The sequence below is a fragment of the Petromyzon marinus genome (genome assembly GCF_048934315.1).
Source record: "Petromyzon marinus isolate PM22_M1 ecotype Great Lakes invasive population chromosome 85 unlocalized genomic scaffold, UKy_Petmar_22M1.pri1.0 chr85_unloc.2, whole genome shotgun sequence".
Classification (NCBI taxonomy): domain Eukaryota; kingdom Metazoa; phylum Chordata; class Hyperoartia; order Petromyzontiformes; family Petromyzontidae; genus Petromyzon; species Petromyzon marinus.
Window position 1 is genome coordinate 755705 of NW_027422647.1, and position 20169 is coordinate 775873.

The following is a 20169-nucleotide window of genomic DNA, read 5'->3' on the forward strand; positions in this document are numbered from 1 at the left end:
CCAGCACACGTACAGATGCACCCCTACAGACACATTAACAACATTACTATAGTACTAGTACTATAGTACTACTACTATAGTACTAGTACTATAGTAGTTTACTAGTATAGTACTATAGTAGTAGTAGTGTAGAGACCACCAGCACACGTACAGATGCACCCCTACAGACACATTAACAACATTATTATAGTACTAGTACTATAGTACTAGTACTATAGTACTAGTACTATAGTATAGTACTATAGCAGTATAGTAGTATAGTACTATAGTAATAGTAGTAGTGTAGAGACCACCAGCACACGTACAGATGCACCCCTACAGACACATTAACAACATTATTATAGTACTAGTACTATAGTATAGTACTATAGTACTAGTACTATAGTAGTATACTAGTATAGTACTATAGTAGTAGTAGTAGTGTAGAGACCACCACCACACGTACAGAGGCACCCCTACAGACACATTAACAACATTACTATAGTATTAGTACTATAGTACTAGTACTATAGTACTAGTACTATAGTATAGTACTATAGTAGTATAGTACTATAGTAGTAGTAGTAGTGTAGAGACCACCAGCACACGTACAGATGCACCCCTACAGACACATTAATTACATTATTATAGTACTAGTACTATAGTACTACTACTATAGTACTACTACTATAGTACTATACTAGTATAGTACTATAGTAGTAGTAGTAGTGTAGAGACCACCAGCACACGTACAGAGGCACCCCTACAGACATATTAACAACATTATTATAGTACTAGTACTACTACTATAGTACTAGTACTATAGTACTATAGTAGTATACTAGTATAGTACTATAGTAGTAGTAGTAGTGTAGAGACCACCAGCACACGTATAGATGCACCCCTATAGACACATTAATTACATTATTATAGTACTAGTACTACTACTATAGTAGTACTAGTACTATAGTACTAGTACTACTATAGTACTATACTAGTATAGTACTATAGTAGTAGTAGTGTAGAGACCACCAACACACGTACAGATGCACCCCTACAGACACATTAATTACATTATTATAGTACTAGTACTATAGTAGTATAGTACTATAGTAATAGTACTAGTACTATAGTACTACTATAGTACTAGTACTATAGTACTACTATAGTACTAGTACTATATTCGTCTCACCGGGCAAGGCGAGTCCACAGGTAGAGAAACACCAAAACAGCTGTTTCCCCAGCCCCGCCCACTTCACCCACAGCCCCGCCCACTTCAGCCCCAGCCCCGCCCACTCCAGCCGCAGCCCCGCCCACTCCAGCCGCAGCCCCGCCCACTCCACCCCCAGACCCGTCGGCTTCACCCCCGGCCCCTCTCACTTCACCCCCAGCCCCGCCCACTCCGCCTCTCGCCCCGCCCACTCCGCCTCTGGCCCCACCCACGCCGCCTCTGGCCCCGCCCACTGCGTCCGTGACCACGCCCACTCTGACGAGGCGTCTCCACTCCTCCAACTCCTCAGGACCCGGAGAGGTGGGAGAGGCGTCCACATCACTGCCTGCAAATTAGATTTTATTTTTATTTTATATTCTAGTGTATAGTAGTGTATAGTGTAGTGTGTAGTGTAGTGTATAGTGTAGTGTAGTGTGTAGTAGTGTAGTGTGTAGTGTAGTGTGTAGTGTAGTGTATAGTGTAGTGTATAGTGTAGTGTATAGTGTAGTGTATAGCATATAGTATAGTGTAGTGTGTAGTGTATAGTAGTGTATAGTGTAGTGTATAGTAGTGTGTAGTGTAGTGTGTAGTGTATAGTGTAGTGTATAGTAGTGTAGTGTATAGTGTAGTGTATAGTAGTGTATAGTGTAGTGTATAGTGTAGTGTAGTGTGTAGTGTATAGTGTAGTGTATAGTGTAGTGTATAGTGTAGTGTGTAGTGTATAGTGTAGTGTATAGTAGTGTAGTGTATAGTAGTGTATAGTGTAGTGTAGTGTGTAGTGTAGTGTATAGTGTAGTGTATAGTGTAGTGTATAGTGTATAGTAGTGTATAGTGTAGTGTAAAGTGTAATGTATAGTGTAGTGTATAGTAGTGTATAGTGTAGTGTGTAGTGTAGTGTATAGTGTAGTGTATAGTGTATAGTAGTGTATAGTGTAGTGTAAAGTGTAATGTATAGTGTAGTGTATAGTAGTGTAGTGTATAGTGTAGTGTATAGTAGTATAGTGTGTAGTGTATAGTGTGTAGTAGTGTAGTGTATAGTGTGGTGTAGTGTATAGTGTAGTGTATAGTGTAGTGTATAGTGTATAGTAGTGTATAGTAGTGTATAGTGTAGTGTATAGTGTAGTGTATAGTAGTGTAGTGTATAGTGTAGTGTATAATAGTGTAGTGTATAGTGTAGTGTATAGTAGTGTAGTGTATAATGTAGTGTAGTGTGTAGTGTATAGTGTAGTGTATAGTGTAGTGTATAGTGTGTAGTGTATAGTGTAGTGTATAGTAGTGTATAGTGTAGTGTAGTGTATATTGTGGTGTATAGTGTAGTGTAGTGTGTAGTGTATAGTGTAGTGTATAGTAGTGTAGTGTATAGTAGTGTAGTGTATAGTGTAGTGTAGTGTGTAGTGTAGTGTATAGTGTAGTGTGTAGTGTAGTGTATAGTGTAGTGTATAGTGTAGTGTATAGTGTAGTGTGTAGTGTATAGTGTAGTGTATAGTGTAGTGTATAGTAGTGTAGTGTATAGTGTAGTGTATAGTGTAGTGTGTAGTGTAGTGTATAGTGTAGTGTATAGTAGTGTAGTGTATAGTGTAGTGTATAGTAGTGTAGTGTATACTGTAGTGTATAGTAGTGTAGTGTATAGTGTAGTGTATATTGTAGTGTATAGTGTAGTGTATAGTAGTGTAGTGTATAGTAGTGTAGTGTATAGTGTAGTGTATAGTAGTGTAGTGTATAGTAGTGTATAGTGTAGTGTATAGTAGTGTAGGGTATAGTAGTGTATAGTGTAGTGTATAGTAGTGTAGTGTAGTGTATAGTGTAGTGTATAGTAGTGTAGTGTATAGTGTAGTGTATAGCATAGTGTATAGTGTAGTGTATAGTAGTGTATAGTGTAGTGTGTAGTGTAGTGTATAGTGTAGTGTATAGTTAAGTGTATAGTATAGTGTATAGTAGTGTAGTGTATAGTGTAGTGTATAGTGTAGTGTATAGTGTAGTGTATAGCGTAGTGTATAGTAGTGTATAGTGTAGTGTATAGTGTAGTGTATAGTGTAGTGTATAGAAGTGTATAGTGTAGTGTATAGTGTAGTGTATAGTAGTGTATAGTGTAGTGTATAGTAGTGCAGGGTATAGTAGTGTATAGTGCAGTGTATAGTAGTGTAGTGTGTAGTGTAGTGTATAGTGTAGTGTATAGTAGTGTAGTGTATAGTGTAGTGTATAGCGTAGTGTATAGTGTAGTGTATAGTAGTGTATAGTGTAGTGTGTAGTGTAGTGTATAGTGTAGTGTATAGTGAAGTGTATAGTATAGTGTATAGTAGTGTAGTGTATAGTGTAGTGTATAGTAGTGTAGTGTACAGTAGTGTAGTGTATAGTGTAGTGTATAGTGTAGTGTATAGCGTAGTGTAGTGTATAGTAGTGTATAGTGTAGTGTATAGTGTAGTGTATAGTGTAGTGTATAGAAGTGTATAGTGTAGTGTATAGTGTAGTGTATAGTAGTGTATAGTGTAGTGTATAGTATAGTGTATAGTAGTGTAGTGTATAGTAGTGTAGTGTTTAGTGTAGTGTATAGTGTAGTGTATAGTAGTGTAGTGAATAGTATAGTGTATAGTAGTGTAGTGTATAGTGTATAGTAGTGTAGTGTATAGTGTAGTGTATAGTGTAGTGTATAGTGTAGTGTATAGTAGTGTAGTGTATAGTGTAGTGTATAGTGTAGTGTATAGTATAGTGTGTAGTGTAGTGTATAGTGTAGTGTATAGTGTAGTGTGTAGTGTAGTGTATAGTGTAGTGTATAGTAGTGTATAGTGTAGTGTATAGTGTAGTGTATAGTGTAGTGTATAGTGTATAGTGTAGTGTATAGTGTAGTGTATAGTGTAGTGTATAGTGTAGTGTATAGTGTAGTGTATAGTAGTGTATAGTGTAGTGTATATTAGTGTATAGTGTAGTGTATAGTGTAGTGTATAGTGTAGTGTATATTAGTGTAGTGTATAGTAGTGTGTAGTGTATAGTAGTGTAGTGTATAGTAGTGTATAGTGTAGTGTATATTAGTGTAGTGTATAGTAGTGTAGTGTATAGTGTAGTGTATAGTGTAGTGTATAGTGTATAGTATAGTGTGTAGTGTATAGTGTAGTGTATATTAGTGTAGTGTATAGTAGTGTAGTGTATAGTGTAGTGTATAGTGTAGTGTATAGTGTAGTGTATAGTGTAGTGTATAGTGTGTAGTGTAGTGTATAGTGTAGTGTATAGTAGTGTGTAGTGTATAGTAGTGTAGTGTAGTGTGTAGTGTATAGTAGTGTATAGTGTAGTGTATATTAGTGTAGTGTATAGTAGTGTAGTGTATAGTGTAGTGTAGTGTATAGTGTAGTGTATAGTGTAGTGGCTACCCGGGGGAGCTTTGTGTGTGTACAGTGTGTACAGTGTGCACGCGCACTGTATTAGCACGGTTTGTACAGTGCCTTCGTGCGGTGTGTGCACTGTATCCGTACAGTGCTGTGCGTACAGTGCGGGGGTTCTTTTGGGGAGGGAGGGGGGGGGCGTGAGGCGCCCCGTACAGTGTATACAGTGCGGCGCCCTGTACAGTGTGTACAGTGCGGCGTGTACAGTGCGGCGTGTACAGTGCGACGTGTACAGTGCGCGCGGGAGCGGGCTCACAATGGCCGCGTGGCAGGCACGACACGTCCCAGAATGCATTGCAGCCCAGGTCAGGAAGCATCAACTCCACCTGGTCACCCGGTGCACCTAGCCTGGCACGGACGTAGGTACGCAGGGCCACACTGCACACAACACCCACCTACACACGCGGAGGGCACAGGCAACGTCACGGACACAACACTACGTCGCTGTACACTACACTATACACTACACTACTATACACTACACTATACACTACACTACTATACACTATACACTACACTACTATACACTACACTATACACTACTATACACTACACTACTATACACTACACTATACACTACACTACTATACACTACACTATACACTACACTATACACTACACTATACACTACACTATACACTACACTATACACTACTATACACTACACTACTATACACTACACTATACACTACTATACACTATACACTACACTACTATACACTACACTACTATACACTACACTACACACTACACTATACACTACACTATACACTACACTACACACTACACTACTATACACTACACTACTATACACTACACTATAGACTACTATACACTACACTATACACTACACTAATATACACTACACTACACACTACACTAATATACACTACACTACTATACACTACACACTACACTACACTATACACTACACTACTATACACTACTATACACTACACTATACACTACACTACTATACACTACTATACACTACACTACTATACACTACACTATACACTACACTATACACTACACTATACACTACACTACTATACACTACACACTACACTACTATACACTATACACTACACTACTATACACTACACTATACACTACACTATACACTACACTATACACTACACTACTATACACTACACTATACACTACACTATACACTACACTATACACTACTATACTAGACACTACACTATACACTACACTATACACTACAGTACTAGACACTACACTACTATACACTACACTATACACTACACTATACACTATACACTACACTATACACTACACTACTACTATACACTACACTACTATACACTACACTATACACCACACTATATACTACACTATACACTACACTATAAACTACACTACTATACACTACACTATACACTACTATACACTATACACTACACTACTATACACTATACACTACACTATACACTACACTATACACTACACTATACACTACTATACTAGACACTACACTATACACTACAGTACTAGACACTACACTACACTATACACTACACTATACACTACACTACTACTATACACTACACTACTATACACTACACTATACACTACACTATATACTACACTATACACTACACACTACACTACTATACACTACACACTACACTATACACTACACTATACACTACACTATATACTATACACTACTATACACTACACTACTATACACTACACTATACACTACACTACTATACACTACACTATACACTACTATACACTACACTATACACTACACTATACACTACACTACTTTACACTACACTACTATACACTACACTACTATACACTACACTATACACTACACTACTATACACTACACTACTATACACTACACTATACACTACACTACTATACACTACACTACACACTACACTATACACTACACTATACACTATATACTACTATACACTACACTATACACTACACTATACACTACACTATACACTACTCTATACACTACACTATACACTACACTACTATACACTACACTACTACAGCGAGGGAAACAAGTATTTGATCCCCTGCTGATTTTGTACGTTTGCCCACTGACAAATAAATGATCAGTCTATAATTTTAACGGTAGGTTTATTTGAACAGTGAGAGACAGAATAACAACAAAAAATCCAGAAAAACGCATGTCAAAAATGTCATCAATTGATTTGCATTTTAATGAGGGAAATAAGTATTTAACCCTGTCTGCAAAACAGGACTTAGAACTTGGTAGCAAAACCCTGGTTCTCCACGTTCTACAGATGCCACTGGTTCTTCACGTTCTGTAGATGTAGATGCCACTGGTTCTCCACGTTCTACAGATGCCACTGGTTCTTCACGTTCTATAGATGTAGATGCCACTGGTTCTTCACGTTCTGTAGATGTAGGTGTCACTGGTTCTTCACGTTCTGTAGATGTAGATGCCACTGGTTCTTCACGTTCTGCAGATGTAGATGCCACTGGTTCTTCACGTTCTGTAGATGTAGATGTCACTGGTTCTTCACGTTCTACAGATGCCACTGGTTCTTCACGTTCTGTAGATGTAGATGCCACTGGTTCTTCACGTTCTGTAGATGTAGATGCCACTGGTTCTTCACGTTCTGTAGATGTAGATGTCACTGGTTCTTCACGTTCTATAGATGTAGATGCCACTGGTTCTTCACGTTCTGTAGATGCCACTGGTTCAAGTTCTGTAGATGTAGATGCCACTGGTTCTTCTGTAGATGTAGATGCCACTGGTTCTACATGTTCTGTAGATGTAGATGTCACTGGTTCTTCACGTTCTGTAGATGTAGATGCCACTGGTTCTTCACTTTCTGCACATGTAGATGCCACTGGTTCTTCACGTTCTGTAGATGTAGATGCCACTGGTTCTTCACGTTCTGTAGATGTAGATGTCACTGGTTCTTCACGTTCTATAGATGTAGATGCCACTGGTTCTTCACGTTCTGTAGATGTAGATGCCACTGGTTCTTCACGTTCTGTAGATGTAGATGCCACTGGTTCTTCACGTTCTGTAGATGTAGATGCCACTGGTTCTTCACGTTCTACAGATGTAGATGTCACTGGTTCTTCACGTTCTGTAGATGTAGATGCCACTGGTTCTTCACGTTCTACAGATGCCACTGGTTCTTCACGTTCTGTAGATGTAGATGCCACTGGTTCTTCACGTTCTGTAGATGTAGATGTCACTGGTTCTTCACGTTCTGTAGATGTAGATGCCACTGGTTCTTCACGTTCTGTAGATGTAGATGCCACTGGTTCTTCACGTTCTACAGATGTAGATGCCACTGGTTCTTCACGTTCTGTAGATGTAGATTTCACTCTTCACGTTCTATAGATGTAGATGCCACTGGTTATTCACGTTCTACAGATGTAGATGCCACTGGTTCTCCACGTTCTACAGATGTAGATGCCACTGGTTCTTCATGTTCTATAGATGTAGATGCCACTGGTTCTTCACGTTCTGTAGATGCCACTGGTTCTTCACATTCTGTAGATGTAGATGCCACTGGTTCTTCACGTTCTGTAGCTGTAGATGCCACTGGTTCTTCACGTTCTACAGATGTAGATGCCACTGGTTCTTCTGTAGATGTAGATGTAGATGCCACTGGTTCTTCACGTTCTGTAGATGTAGATGCCACTGGTTCTTCACGTTCTGTAGATGTAGATGTCACTGGTTCTTCACATTCTGTAGATGTAGATGCCACTGGTTCTTCACGTTTTGTAGATGTAGATGTCACTGGTTCTTCACGTTCTGTAGATGTAGATGCCACTGGTACTTCACGTTCTGTAGATGTAGATGCCACTGGTTCTTCACGTTCTTTAGATGTAGATGTCACTGGTTCTTCACGTTCTGTAGATGTAGATGCCACTGGTTCTTCACGTTCTGTAGATGTAGATGTCACTGGTTCTTCACGTTCTGTAGATGTAGATGTCACTGGTTCTTCACGTTCTGTAGATGTAGATGTCACTGGTTCTTCACGTTCTGCAGATGTAGATGCCACTGGTTCTTCACGTTCTGTAGATGTAGATGTCACTGGTTCTTCACGTTCTGTAGATGTAGATGCCACTGGTTATTCACGTTCTGTAAATGTAGATGCCACTGGTTCTTCACATTCTGTAGATGTAGATGTCACTGGCTCTTCACGTTCTGCAGATGTAGATGCCACTGGTACTTCACGTTCTGTAGATGTAGATGCCACTGGTTCTTCACGTTCTGTAGATGTAGATGCCACTAGTTCTTCACGTTCTGTAGATGTAGATGCCACTGGTTCTTCACGTTCTAGAGATGTAGATGCCACTGGTTATTCACGTTCTGTAAATGTAGATGCCACTGGTTCTTCACGTTCTGTAGATGTAGATGCCACTGGTTATTCACGTTCTGTAAATGTAGATGCCACTGGTTCTTCACGTTCTGTAGATGTAGATGCCACTGGTTCTTCACGTTCTGTAGATGTAGATGCCACTGGTTCTTCACGTTCTGTTGATGTAGATGCCACTGGTTCTTCACGTTCTGTAGATGTAGATGCCACTGGTTCTTCACGTTCTGTTGATGTACATGCCACTGGTTCTTCACGTTCTACAGATGTAGATGCCACTGGTTCTTCACGTTCTATAGATGTAGATGCCACTGGTTCTTCACGTTCTACAGATGTAGATGCCACTGGTTCTTCACGTTCTACAGATGTAGATGCCACTGGTTCTTCACGTTCTGTAGATGTAGATGCCACTGGTTCTTCACGTTCTACAGATGTAGATGCCACTGGTTCTTCACGTTCTGTAGATGCCACTGGTTCTTCACGTTCTGTAGATGTAGATGCCACTGGTTCTTCACATTCTGTAGATGTAGATGCCACTGGTTCTTCAGGTTCTGTAGATGTAGATGCCACTGGTTCTTCACGTTCTGTAGATGTAGATGTCACTGGTTCTTCACGTTCTGTAGATGTAGATGCCACTGGTTCTTCATGTTCTGTTGATGTAGATGCCACTGGTCCTTCACGTTCTACAGATGTAGATGTCACTGGTTCTTCACGTTCTGTAGATGTAGATGTCACTGGTTCTTCACGTTCTGTAGATGTAGATGCCACTGGTTCTTCACGTTCTGTAGATGTAGATGTCACTGGTTCTTCACGTTCTGTAGATGTAGATGCCACTGGTTCTTCACGTTCTGTAGATGTAGATGCCACTGGTTCTTCATGTTCTGTAGATGTAGATGCCACTCTTCACGTTCTGTAGATGTAGATGCCACTCTTCACGTTCTATAGATGTAGATGTCACTGGTTCAAGTTCTGTAGATGTAGATGCCACTGGTTCTTCACGTTCTGTAGATGTAGATGTCACTGGTTCTCCACGTTCTGTAGATGTAGATGCCACTGGTTCTTCACGTTCTGTAGATGTAGATGCCACTCTTCACGTTCTATAGATGTAGATGTCACTGGTTCAAGTTCTGTAGATGTAGATGCCACTGGTTCTTCACGTTCTGTAGATGTAGATTTCACTGGTTCTTCACGTTCTGCAGATGTAGATGTCACTGGTTCTTCACGTTCTGTAGATGTAGATGCCACTGGTTCTTCACGTTCTGTAGATGTAGATGCCACTGGTTCTTCACGTTCTGCAGATGTAGATGTCACTGGTTCTTCACGTTCTACAGATGTAGATGCCACTGGTTCTTCACGTTCTGTAGATGTAGATGCCACTGGTTCTTCACGTTCTACAGATGTAGATGGCACTGGTTCTTCACGTTCTACAGATGTAGATGCCACTGGTTCTTCTGTAGATGTAGATGCCACTGGTTCTTCACGTTCTACAGATGTAGATGCCACTGGTTCTTCACGTTCTGTAGATGTAGATGTCACTGGTTCTTCACGTTCTGTAGATGCCACTGGTTCTTCACGTTCTGTAGATGTAGATGTCCCTCTTCACGTTCTGTAGATGTAGATGCCACTGGTTCTTCACGTTCTGTAGATGTAGATGCCACTGGTTCTTCACGTTCTGTAGATGTAGATGCCACTGGTTCTTCATGTTCTGTAGATGTAGATGCCACTGGTTCTTCACGTTCTATAGATGTAGATGCCACTGGTTCTTCACGTTCTGTAGATGTAGATGCCACTGGTTCTTCATGTTCTGTAGATGTAGATGCCACTGGTTCTTCACGTTCTGTAGATGTAGATGCCACTGGTTCTTCAGGTTCTGTAGATGTAGATGCCACTGGTTCTTCACGTACTGCAGATGTAGATGCCACTGGTTCTTCACGTTCTGTAGATGTAGATGCCACTCTTCACGTTCTATAGATGTAGATGTCACTGGTTCAAGTTCTGTAGATGTAGATGCCACTGGTTCTTCACGTTCTATATATGTAGATGCCACTGGTTCTTCACGTTCTGTAGATGTAGATGTCACTGGTTCTTCACATTCTGTAGATGTAGATGCCACTGGTTCTTCACGTTCTGCAGATGTAGATGTCACTGGTTCTTCACGTTCTGTAGATGTAGATGCCACTGGTTCTTCACGTTCTGTAGATGTAGATGCCACTGGTTCTTCACGTTCTGTAGATGTAGATGCCACTGGTTCTTCACGTTCTGCAGATGTAGATGTCACTGGTTCTTCACGTTCTACAGATGTAGATGCCACTGGTTCTTCACGTTCTGTAGATGTAGATGCCACTGGTTCTTCACGTTCTATAGATGTAGATGCCACTGGTTCTTCACGTTCTATAGATGTGGATATCACTGGTTCTTCACGTTCTGTAGATGTAGATGTCACTGGTTCTTCACGTTCTGTAGATGTAGATTTCACTCTTCACATTCTGTAGATGCCACTGGTTCTTCACGTTCTACAGATGTAGATGCCACTGGTTCTTCACGTTCTGTAGATGTAGATGCCACTGGTTCTTCACGTTCTGTAGATGTAGATTTCACTGGTTCTTCACGTTCTGTAGATGTAGATGCCACTGGTTCTTCACGTTCTGTAGATGTAGATTTCACTGGTTCTTCACGTTCTGTAGATGTAGATGCCACTGGTTCTTCACGTTCTGTAGATGCCACTGGTTCTTCACGTTCTGTAGATGTAGATGCCACTGGTTCTTCACGTTCTGTAGATGTAGATACACTGGTTCTTCACGTTCTACAGATGTAGATGCCACTGGTTCTACAAGTTCTGTAGATGCCACTGGTTCTTCACGTTCTGTAGATGTAGATGCCACTGGTTCTTCACATTCTGTAGATGTAGATGCACTGGTTCTTCACGTTCTGTATATGTAGAGGCCACTGGTTCTTCACGTTCTGTAGATGTAGATTTCACTCTTCACATTCTGTAGATGGCCACTGGTTCTTCACGTTCTGTAGATGTAGATGCCACTGGTTCTTCACGTTCTGTAGATGTAGATGCCACTGGTTCTTCACGTTCTACAGATGTAGATGCCACTGGTTCTTCACGTTCTGTAGATGTAGATGCCACTGGTTCTTCACGTTCTACAGATGTAGATGCCACTGGTTCTTCACGTTCTGTTGATGTAGATGCCACTGGTTCTTCACGTTCTGTAGATGCCACTGGTTCTTCACGTTCTGTAGCTGTAGATGCCACTGGTTCTTCACGTTCTGTAGCTGTAGATGCCACTGGTTCTTCACGTTCTGTAGATGCCACTGGTTCTTCACATTCTGTACATGTAGATGCCACTGGTTCTTCACGTTTTGTAGATGTAGATGCCACTGGTTCTTCACGTTCTGTATATGTAGAGGCCACTGGTTCTTCACGTTCTACAGATGTAGATGCCACTGGTTCTTCACATTCTGTAGATGTAGATGCCACTGATTCTTCACGTTCTGTAGATGTAGATGCCACTGATTCTTCTCGTTCTATAGATGTAGATGCCACTGGTTCTTCACGTTCTGTAGATGCCACTGGTTCTTCACGTTCTGCAGATGTAGATGCCACTGGTTCTTCACGTTCTGTAGATGTAGATGCCACTGGTTCTTCACGTTCTGTAGATGTAGATGCCACTGGTTCTTCACGTTCTGTAGATGTAGATGCCACTGGTTCTTCACGTTCTACAGATGTAGATGTCACTGGTTCTCCACGTTCTATAGATGTAGATGCCACTGGTTCTTCACGTTCTATAGATGTAGATGTCACTGGTTCTTCTGTAGATGTAGATGTCACTGGTTCTTCTATAGATGTAGATGCCACTGGTTCTTCACGTTCTGTAGATGTAGATGCCACTGGTTCTTCACGTTCTGTAGATGTAGATTTCACTCTTCACATTCTGTAGATGTAGATGCCACTGGTTCTTCACGTTCTGTATATGTAGATGCCACTGGTTCTTCACGTTCTATAGATGTAGATGTAGATGCCACTAGTTCTTCACGTTTTGTAGATGTAGATGCCACTGGTTCTTCACGTTCTGTAGATGTAGATGCCACTGGTTCTTCACGTTCTACAGATGTAGATGTCACTGGTTCTTCATGTTCTGTAGATGTAGATGCCACTGGTTCTTCACGTTCGGTAGATGTAGATGTCACTGGTTCTTCACGTTCTGTAGATGTAGATGCCACTGGTTCTTCACGTTCTGTTGATGTAGATGCCACTGGTTCTTCACGTTCTGTAGATGTAGATGCCACTGGTTCTTCACGTTCTACAGATGTAGATGCCACTGGTTCTTCACGTTCTGTAGATGTAGATGTCACTGGTTCTTCACGTTCTGTAGATGCCACTGGTTCTTCACGTTCTGTAGATGTAGATGCCACTGGTTCTTCACGTTCTATAGATGTAGATGCCACTGGTTCTTCACGTTCTATAGATGTAGATGCCACTGGTTCTTCACGTTCTGTAGATGTAGATGCCACTGGTTCTTCACGTTCTGCAGATGTAGATGGCACTGGTTCTTCACGTTCTGTAGATGTAGATGCCACTGGTTCTTCACATTCTGCAGATGTAGATGCCACTGGTTCTTCACGTTCTACAGATGTAGATGCCACTGGTTCTTCACGTTCTGTGGATGTAGATGTCACTGGTTCTTCACGTTCTGTAGATGTAGATGCCACTGGTTCTTCACGTTCTGTAGATGTAGATGTCACTGGTTCTTCACGTTCTATAGATGTAGATGCCACTGGTTCTTCACTTTCTAAAGATGTAGATGCCACTGGTTCTTCACGTTCTGTAGATGTAGATGCCACTGGTTCTTCACGTTCTGTAGATGTAGATGCCACTGGTTCTTCACGTTCTGTAGATGTAGATGCCACTGGTTCTTCACGTTCTGTAGATGCCACTGGTTCTTCACGTTCTGCAGATGTAGATGCCACTGGTTCTTCACGTTCTGTAGATGTAGATGTCACTGGTTCTTCACGTTCTATAGATGTAGATGTCACTGATTCTTCACGTTCTGTAGATGTAGATGTCACTCTTCACGTTCTGTAGATGTAGATGCCGCTGGTTCTTCACGTTCTAAAGATGTAGATGTCACTGGTTCTTCACGTTCTGTAGATGTAGATGCCACTGGTTCTTCACGTTCTGTAGATGTAGATGTCACTGGTTCTTCACGTTCTGTAGATGTAGATGTCACTCTTCACGTTCTGTAGATGTAGATGCCGCTGGTTCTTCACGTTCTAAAGATGTAGATGTCACTGGTTCTTCACGTTCTGTAGATGTAGATGCCACTGGTTCTTCACGTTCTAAAGATGTAGATGTCACTGGTTCTTCACGTTCTACAGATGTAGATGCCACTGGTTCTTCACGTTCTGCAGATGTAGATGCCACTGGTTCTTCACGTTCTGTAGATGTAGATTTCACTCTTCACATTCTGTAGATGTAGATGCCACTGGTTCTTCACGTTCTGTAGATGTAGATTTCACTCTTCACATTCTGTAGATGTAGATGCCACTGGTTCTTCTGTAGATGTAGATGCCACTGGTTCTTCACGTTCTGTAGATGTAGATTTCACTCTTCACATTCTGTAGATGCCACTGGTTCTTCACGTTCTGTAGATGTAGATTTCACTCTTCACATTCTGTAGATGCCACTGGTTCTTCTGTAGATGTAGATGCCACTGGTTCTTCACGTTCTGTAGATGTAGATTTCACTCTTCACATTCTGTAGATGTAGATGCCACTGGTTCTTCTGTAGATGTAGATGCCACTGGTTCTTCACGTTCTATAGATGTAGATTTCACTCTTCACATTCTGTAGATGCCACTGGTTCTTCACGTTCTATAGATGTAGATGCCACTGGTTCTTCACGTTCTGTAGATGTAGATTTCACTCTTCACATTCTGTAGATGTAGATGCCACTGGTTCTTCTGTAGATGTAGATGCCACTGGTTCTTCACGTTCTATAGATGTAGATTTCACTCTTCACATTCTGTAGATGCCACTGGTTCTTCACGTTCTGTAGCTGCAACTGGAACTTTGTAGATGTCCCTGCCAGTGTGGACGTGGCGGATGTTTGTGTTGATGTCGGCGTGACCCTGCACTTACCTTCCCGTACACCACGGCGTGTTCTCCGTGAAGGATCACTTTTCCTGGAGCGGATATCAACACCTCACCATCGTCGCCACCACCACCACCACCGCCACCGCCATCATCACCACCACCACCACCAGGACCATCACCGCAACCGCTTGCCGTAGGCATAGCCTAGACAAAGGTAGAGAGAGACATCGTCACGATCATCATCATCATCATCGTCATCGTCACCACCACTGTCATCATCATCGCCATCATCACGATCACCATTGTCATCACAATCGCTGTCATCATCATCATCGGGATCACCATCGTCATCACAATCGCTGTCATCATCACCATCGTCATCACTATCGCTGTCATCATCATCATCGTCATCACTGTCATCATCATCCCTATCACTGTCATCATCACGATCACCATCATCATCACGATCACCATCATCATCACGATCACCATCGTCATCACCATCATCATCACCGCAACCGCTTGCCGTAGGCATAGCCTAGACAAAGGTAGAGAGAGACATCGTCACGATCATCATCATCATCATCGTCATCGTCACCACCACTGTCATCATCATCGCCATCATCACGATTACCATTGTCATCACAATCGCTGTCATCATCATCATCATCATCGGGATCACCATCGTCATCACAATCGCTGTCATCATCACCATCGTCATCACTATCGCTGTCATCATCATCATCGTCATCACTGTCATCATCATCCCTATCACTGTCATCATCACGATCACCATCATCATCACGATCACCATCATCATCACGATCACCATCGTCATCACCATCATCATCACCGCAACCGCTTGCCGTAGGCATAGCCTAGACAAAGGTAGAGAGAGACATCGTCACGATCATCATCGTCATCGTCATCATCATCGTCACCACCACTGTCATCATCATCGCCATCATCACGATCACCATCGTCATCACAATCGCTGTCATCATCATCATCATCGGGATCACCATCGTCATCACTATCGTCATTACCATCATCATCACCACCACTGTCATTATCATCACCATCATCACGATCACCATCGTCATCACAATCATTGTCATCATCACCATCGTCATCACTATCGCTGTCATCATCACGATCACCATCGTCATCACCATCATCATCACCGCAACCGCTTGCCGTAGGCATAGCCTAGACAAAGGTAGAGAGAGACATCGTCACGATCATCATCGTCATCGTCACCACCACTGTCATCATCATCATCGTCATCATCGTCATCACTGTCATCATCACTATCACTGTCATCATCACAATCATCACGATCACCATTGTCATCACTATCACTGTCATCATCATCATCACTATTACTGTCAACATCATCATCGTCATCACTATCACCATTGTCATCACTATCACTGTCATCATCACCATCACGATCACCATTGTCATCACCATCATCATCACCATCATCATCACTATCGCTGTCATCATCATTATCACTGTCATCATCACAATCATCACGATCACCATTGTCATCACTATCACTGTCATCATCATCACTATCACTGTCAACATCATCATCGTCATCACTATCACCATTGTCATCACTATCACTGTCATCATCACCATCACGATCACTGTCATCATCATCACAATCATCACGATCACCATTGTCATCACTATCACTGTCATCATCACCATCACGATCACCATCGTCATCACCATCATCATCATCACCATCATCATCACCACCACTGTCATCATCACCATCACGATCACCATCGTCATCACCATCATCATCACGATCACCATCATCATCACTATCGCTGTCATCATCATTATCACCACCACTGTCATCACCATCATCATCACTATCACTGTCATCACTATCACTGTCATCACTATCACTGTCTTCACTATCGTCATCAACATCATCATCATCACTGTCATCATTACCATCATCATCATCACCACCACTGTCATTATCATCATCATCACGACCACCACCATCACCACCATCACTATCAACATCATCATTGTCAAGTGCTGTGAGTAGCAGCCACAGACACTCACTCACCACTCACTCACCACTCACTCACCCACTCACTCACCACTCACTCACCACTCACCCACCCACTCACTCACCCACTCACTCACCACTCACTCACCCTGCCACCCACTCACTCACCCACCCACTCACTCACCACTCACTCACCCCTCACTCACCACTCACCCACCCACTCACTCACTCACTCACCCACTCACCCACTCACTCACTCACCCACTCACCACTCACTCACCACTCACTCACTCACCCACTCACTCACTCACTCACCCACTCACTCACCCACTCACTCACTCACTCACCCACTCACTCACTCACCCACTCACTCACTCACCCACTCACTCACTCACCACTCACTCACTCACCCACTCACTCACCCACTCACTCACTCACCCACCCACTCACCATTCACTCACTCACTCACCACTCACTCACCCACTCACTCACTCACCACTCACTCACCCACTCACTCACTCACCACTCACCACTCACTCACCACTCACTCACCACTCACCCACTCACTCACCCACTCACTCACCCACCCACTCACTCACCACTCACTCACTCACCCACTCACTCACTCACCACTCACTCACTCACCCACTCACCCACTCACTCACTCACCCACTCACTCACTCACCACTCACTCACCCACTCACCACTCACTCACTCACCCACTCACTCACTCACACTCACTCACTCACTCACTCACACACTCACTTCACCACTCACTCACTCACTCACTCACTCACTCACCCACTCACTCACCCACTCACTCACTCACCCACCCACTCACCACTCACTCACTCACTCACCACTCACTCACCACTCACTCACTCACCACTCACTCACCCACTCACTCACTCACCACTCACCACTCACTCACCACTCACCCACTCACTCACCCACCCACTCACTCACCCACTCACTCACCCACTCACTCACTCACCCACTCACTCACTCACCACTCACTCACTCACCCACTCACCCACTCACTCACTCACCCACTCACTCACTCACCACTCACTCACCCACCCACTCACTCACCCACTCACTCACTCACCACTCACTCACTCACCCACTCACTCACTCACCACTCACTCACTCACCCACTCACCCACTCACTCACCACTCACTCACCCACTCACTCACCACTCACTCACTCACCCACCCACTCACCATTCACTCACTCACTCACCACTCACTCACCCACTCACTCACTCACCACTCACTCACCCACTCACTCACTCACCACTCACCACTCACTCACCACTCACTCACCACTCACCCACTCACTCACCCACCCACTCACTCACCCACTCACTCACCCACCCACTCACTCACCACTCACTCACTCACCCACTCACTCACTCACCACTCACTCACTCACCCACTCACCCACTCACTCACTCACCCACTCACTCACTCACCACTCACTCACCCACCCACTCACTCACCCACTCACTCACTCACCACTCACTCACTCACCCACTCACTCACTCACCACTCACTCACTCACCCACTCACCCACTCACTCACCACTCACTCACCCACTCACTCACCACTCACTCACTCACCCACTCACTCACTCACCACTCACTCACCCACTCACCCACCACCCACTCACCCACCCACTCACCCACTCACTCACCACTCACTCACCCACTCACCCACTCACTCACCACTCACTCACCCACTCACCCACTCACTCACTCACCCACCCACTCACTCACCCACTCACTCACCCACTCATTCACCCACTCACTCACCCACCCACTCACCCACTCACCCACTCACTCACCCACTCACCCACCCACTCACTCACCCACTCACTCACTCACCACTCACTCACTCACCCACTCACTCACTCACCACTCACTCACTCACCCACTCACCCACTCACTCACCACTCACTCACCCACTCACCCACTCACTCACCACTCACTCACCCACTCACCCACTCACTCACTCACCCACTCACTCACTCACCACTCACTCACTCACTCACCACTCACCATCTCCTCACCACTCCTCACCATCTCCTCACCACTCACCACCTACAATCACCACCACTCACCACTCACCACCACTCACCACCTACACTCCTCACCTTACTCACCATCTCCTCACCACTTCTCACCACTCACCACCTACACTCACCACCACTCACCATCTCCTCACCACTCCTCACCTTACTCACCACCTACACTCACCACCACTCACCATCTCCTCACCACTCCTCACCACCTTACTCACCATCTCCTCACCACTCCTCACCACTCACCACCTTACTCACCACCTACACTCACCACCTTACTCACCACTCCTCACCACTCCTCACCACCTACACTCACCACCTTACTCACCATCTCCTCACCACTCCTCACCACTCACCACCTTACTCACCACCTACACTCACCACCTTACTCACCATCTCCTCACCACTCCTCACCACTCCTCACCACTCCTCGCCACCTTACTCACCACCTACACTCACCACCTACACTCACCACCTTACTCACCATCTCCTCACCACTCCTCACCACTCGAAGCTCACCGCTGGCTCTGATCTCAGCGTGTACAGGCAGCCGGTCACGTGACGCGCTGCCCCCCCCCCTTCCCCTACAGCCCCGCCCACTCCCCATATAGCCCCGCCCCACTTTCACTCTAGCCACGCCCACCTTCACCATTTAGCCCCACCCACTCTCCCCATCGCACGGCTTACCCTCCCCCACCCGTAGTCCCGCCCCTTCCCCCCCCCCGTAGCCCCGCCTTTTCCATCATAGCCCCGCCCCCCAACCGCATAGCCACGCCCTTACACCCCGTAGCTCCGCCTACTTCCATCATAGCCCCGCCCCCAACCGTATAGCCACGCCCTTGTCGATTCGATGAGGGAGGCAGTTGGTGGGGGGGGGGTGTCTCCTGACTCGCGTTGAGCCAATCAGCGCGCGGCTTTCCCTGCCTCCACCCCCCCCAGTTTCATCAAGCTCGAGTCCGATTGGCCGAGCGTCCGGATAGCGGAACAACTCTTGCGCTGATTGGCTCAACGCTGTGGGG

General features: G+C 44.1%; 1 long non-coding RNA gene across 1 annotated transcript; it reads right to left on the minus strand.

The window, feature by feature from the left end:
* Positions 1-1398: 1398 nt before the first annotated feature.
* On the minus strand, positions 1399-19735 carry LOC142908530 (uncharacterized). Its single transcript, XR_012931867.1, has 4 exons — positions 19635-19735; positions 15075-15233; positions 4820-4958; positions 1399-1535 (listed from the first exon to the last, which is right to left on the minus strand). It is a non-coding gene; the product is annotated as an uncharacterized LOC142908530 (long non-coding RNA).
* Between the last annotated feature and the right edge of the window lie 434 nt (positions 19736-20169).